Raw genomic sequence first — 5,544 nt, forward strand, 5'->3', positions numbered from 1 at the left:
TGTTGTGACCAAAATGCAGGACCCGGCACTTGGCCTTATTGAACCTCAACCCATTGGCCCTGGCCCAATGATCCAATCTGTCCAGGTCTCACTGTAGAGCCTTCCTACCCTCAAGCAGATCAACACTCCCACCTAGTTTGGTGTCATCTGTGAACTTACTGAGGGTGCACTCAATTCCCTCATCCAGATCATCGATAAAGATATTAAATAAGACCAGCCCCAAAACTGAGCCCTGAGGGACACCACTGGTGACTGGCCGCCAACTGGATTTCACCCCATTAATCACAACTCGCTGGGCACGGCCATCCAGCCAGTTTTTTACCCAGTGAAGAGTACACTTGTCTAGGCCATGATTCACCAGCTTCTCCAGGAGAACACTGGGGGGGACGGTGTCAAATGCCTTACCAAAGTCCAGGTAGACAACATCCACAGCCTTCCCCACATTGAGAAGCCGGGTCACATGGTCACAGAAGGAGATCAAGTTGATCCTCCTGTTGACCAGGATTGTTGATAAATGATGGAGAGAGGCTTGGTGAGCTCTCCTGCCAGCTCCCTTAGTACTCTTGGGTGAATCCCATCTGGCCCCACAGACTTACACGTTTCCAGGTGCAGAAGCAAATCATTAAATACTTCCTCCTAGATTATGGGGGTGTTATTCTGCTCTCCATCTTTATCTTCCAGCTCAGGAGGCTGAACACCCTGGGGTTAGCTGGGCTGACTATTAAAGACAGAGGCAAAGAAGGCATTAAATATCTCAGCCTTCTCCTTGTCTTGGTTGCAATGTTCCCGCCTGCATCCAGTAATCCAAACACCTCTATAAAGGTTCAGTTGCCCAAGATCACCTGCCTGAGGTCGTTATGCCTTTTAACCAATCTGTCTGATCTTTGTAGGAATATTACAGACATTTATATACCTGGTCATAAGTGAACAGGAAGAAAAAAAGTCTTATACAACAATAGAGGATTTTATATAATATTTACAATACTGCAGGATTTCATATCCTGTTGCTGGAGTCACCCCGCTAAAATTCCCCAAATAATTTTTTCCCGTAAGGAACTTGCATTAAAACATAGAATAAAAGCAAACTTATGGATATGTTTTAAAATAGCACATTTACTGATGAGCTGGCCACCAATTTCTGCTCCCTTCCTCCTCATTACTCAATTGCATTTTCTTATTTAAGAACCCACATCTTTATAAGCAAATAAACTTTTGATTGCAGACACAGTAGTTCAACTAAAAAGAGGCATGAAAGCCTGGTGTTACTGAGTGATCAAAAGGCAGCCTCCTCCTTTCCCCAATGGCGAAATTTGTAGCGTTAATCCTGATCAGCATCCCAAAAGAGAGGTCAAAAGTTAACCCCCTCCTCACTGATTTATGTGATGGCAGTAGCCTTCTGTCTAACAACAATAATTTAAGCTACAGTTTTATGCACACAGTTGCTTTGATAAAAACCAACCCATGCTGCCAGGACTGGTTTCTGCCAGCCAAGGCTAACACGACACGGCCAGTGGCCAGGAGCTGACGACTGCCAGCACGGGCCCAGCACCAGTGGCCACGGGGAAAGCCATCTCCCCACCACAATGGCAGCCAGGGTAAGGACTTCAGCGAGCAAAAACTTCTCCCAAGTTTCAAACCAAATGCAATACAAGGAAATGGTGAATAATCCCTTTACTTCTCCACATCCCCCCATCAGGGATTGCTGAGTATGATCTACACAGACAGACTGACCAAAAAATTTGAGTCCTCACAAGAGCCGAATTATCCAGACTATTGTTGTATGGGTTGGCTGGACAGTGGCCCAAACAATAAGCTGTTTTTAGAAAACCGAGTATTCATCCTCTTATGTGGCATGAGGGAGGGATTTAGCCTTAATTTAGCACCATTTAAAAAAGATTACCCTTTAATTGCAATAGGAGTTGGCAGACACCGGCAGCAATGAAAAGGCTTTATCCTGCAAAGCTTTCAATCAGCCAGCAACAGCTCCACAGCCAGAAGCAGAGAGCCACCCCGGGCTGTCCCCAGCTGGCCGCTGGTACAAGCGGGACAGCCACCTCGGAGCAGGGGGCAGGACAGCCACTCCAGGCTGTCCCCAGCCGGCCGCCAGGACGAGGGGCAGCCTGTGGCTCTGCAGAGTCAATGGTCTGTGAAGGAAGACACACACCCCTCCTTCATCGGCCTGTGCATCCAGCAGAGCCTGCGGTGCTGAGGGGCAGAGAAAGCACCACAAGGCACGGGGAGGAGCCGCAGCCTCTGTGAGGGGCTCAGGCGCACAGAACACACAGGGCCAAGGCCACCCATGGCTCTGCTCAGGGCCCTGACTGGTCTGGGCAGAGATCACGTACCAGGAAGATGCTGAATTCTTCCATTCTGGTTATCAATCTGCCCAGGTCGGAGGGCCGTCCCCACAGACCTCGGCCCACAGTGTCACTGCCATTCCCTGGTGACACGGTGAACCAGGCACCAGACTGTGTCTTCGGGCAGCGAGAGCTCTGCTGGAGCCGACGTGTGATATGCCTCAGGTGTAGGGTTGCCATATCTCTGCCAAGATCCAGTAGCTCACAGCCACTTGGTAGCCCATTACAAATGTTATTTAATTAGGAGAAATCCTAATGCTCTTCCAGAACGGGGTCCAGGAAAATTAAATTCTTATTCAAACAGATTTTGCTGCAGAAGTAACACCTGACTTACACAGTAAACTGGCATAATCCCAGTTTAGGCGGGCATAGGACATCCTGGAGCCTACTGCACACTTTAACTCAACCCAACTGTATTTTCATAAGCTCAGTGAAAAGTGGTCATTTCTATGCATGGACAAGGCCTTAACCCAACATTAAACCTCCCCCACCTCCACTTCTTACCCGTGCTTGGCAGCCCCTGGCACTTCTGATGGCCACAGACCTAAGAGATGATGATGCTGCCCAGCTGGGTGAGCCATGGAAACAAGCATCCTGGGCAGCAGGGAAGAGAGAAAGTGGCCCTTCAGCAAGGAAGCTGGGAGCTGGAGAAGAAAATTGTCAGGAAAGGACTGATTAGAGGAACCACAAGAACTACTAGTGTGAAGGGAGAAAGCCAATCTTGTAAGGAGGCGGCAAAAAGCATATGTCCACAGGAAAAGATAAGATCAAGGGAACCTGCATGGCAGAGATTGCAATGGAGTTCAGGAGGAAACTGAGCAAGAGGAATAAAACCAAGGGCAGGAGGAAGTAGGAGGGGGAAGAAGAGATGCGACCATATTGCCCTTCAGAGACGAGTGGGCAGCCAACTGTCCTCATCCACTTTACACAGTGACTGCTTCCAGCTTCTTGGCCCTACGGCATGGCCTCCAAAAGAGCTATGTAAGAGTCCTTAAAAACAGCACACATTAAGTAAATGTAGCTAACCAGCAACTGCCAGAGACACAAGTCTATTCAAGACATTATTTCAGTCTAAGTCTTTACACAGGACAGGGAAATCATCCTAGCCAGGACAAGGAACTGTGCTGTTTTAAACTTATCAGTATGCAAGAACTACTCTTTTTGCCTGGTTTTCACACATGCAAGCAGACCATTTCTCACCTTCTTTCAGCTGCGCCAGAAGCTACAGAAGAGAAAGTGTATGACCAAACTTCTGTTTCAGCACTTACTAGCTTGAAACCCTGTGGGTTATTTGAGAACAATCCCTGACTTGAGTAACTATGTTGTTTGCCCATGGCATTCTTTGCCCATGGCACTCTTCCCCAAACATTTAAGTTCCCTTCCACACCAAGTAGCCTGGCACTGCACTCAGAAATACCTTGGAAGAAACTTTGGAGGAGCAAACAGCAGGATTTTGACTTGCTTGGTCTTGTTTTTTGATGAGGGATACATTTTTGCAGTTACATATTCAGGGTGCTTGTGTAATATTATCTGACTGAATAAACCCCAGCAAAGCACCACATTCTTGGCACACCGATAAAAGAAATTCATTGCTCTGCCACTCTCCCCAGGACCAAATGTGAAGCAATTCTGCAGCTCATGGATGCCAAAATTACTGCCAACAGATGATTGAAATCATCTAACTACATTTAAGTTGTAGTGCTTTAGATAGAGAGCAGGCCTGGAAGGAAAGCAGACCCCAAATATGCAAGATGTATTTGATGCAGCTGGGACAGAGCAGATAGACTGCAATGTTTACAGTGCCGTGGAGTGCATTAAGCTCCACCTTTGTGTTCAGCTTCATAAGCTGCTGTAGCACATCTCCATTCACGTTTGCCCTACCCTGGTGACAAAGAAGTCAAAAGTACATTTTCCCAGATTTAGAAGACTAAGCAAGAGACTGTAGCAAAAAAGCAAAGTCAAGACTGCAATAAGTTTTAAAGCTACATTCTTCAGCCTTGCAGAACTAAACACACAGCTCTTCTTAAGGGCATGCTTAACAGCATGCTACCACCTCACCATTTCCATGCGTATTATATTACTTCTTTGCATTCACTGCTACCGCTGCTCTTGCTGGTCATTCTCAAATGAAACATTGGGTACATCTATACAGGACTAATGTCTAAAGCATGATCAATTCAAAACCAAACTATGATCCCAACACACAACTGAGAGAAGCAAAGCGCCCCATCTTGTGCTCAGTGACATACTGAAACAGATCAGTTTTAATTTTTAAGACTACAAGGAAGAATTCTCTGTCTCTTCAAGAGCTCATTTCATATTTAGAGCTGGAATTTGAGCAAGTTGATTTGCTGTATTATAAATAGATACCATTTTCAGGCACACAAAGGCCTCAAAAGTTAAAGAAAAATGAAAGAAATGGAGTAAAAGGAATTCTAGCTTTCCTCTAGATCTTACCCAAATTGCTCAAACATAACTTTTCCATTCTTAGAGCCCCATAAAGGAAGAGAAATAGAAATATGCACATTATCTACAGTCTTGAACTTTCAAGACAGACTAGATCAGTATCAGACTTGCTGGAAAAACTATTCTGCTGCAATACTATTTCTAAAGGTAGCATTAAGACTAATCTTAAAAGACATGAGGAAGAGTTAAAGAATTCAAGGCTGTGACTGGAGAGCTCTATTGGGCTGTTCTTGATAGCTCTGGCATTCTTATACAAGTAAAACCTAGCTTTAGAGCCTCACTGAACCAAGAGGCGTGGAACAAGACTGAGATCTGCATAAACCCCACATCTTGCAGAGGGTCTATTCCTCCTCAGTGCCCACTGAAGATTAAGGCCACATTCTTCACACAAAGCCTAATATTATGTGCAGGGAGATAAAGCTAACACATGACTAACACAGCATGGTACTACACAGCAAATACAGGAGCCCAGGGCAAGAGAAATACTTTCATAAAATTAATCACTTTCTATGGAGATGACCTTTGCCAGAGAACAATGATAATAAGATGAGAAAATACATGCCTTGTGAAGTACACATAGAAATACAGTGTCAACCTTAATGCTATTTCAGGCATATTGCGAATAAGAACAGGACAAGCCTGTTGTGAAAATAAGGGCATACACAACCAGGCTGATGAAGAAAAGACATGGTAGACCACAGGGTCAGATCAATAAAGGCTT

This window comes from Calidris pugnax, unplaced genomic scaffold (assembly GCF_001431845.1).
Source record: "Calidris pugnax isolate Ruff unplaced genomic scaffold, ASM143184v1 scaffold203, whole genome shotgun sequence".
Taxonomy (NCBI): Eukaryota; Metazoa; Chordata; class Aves; order Charadriiformes; family Scolopacidae; genus Calidris; species Calidris pugnax.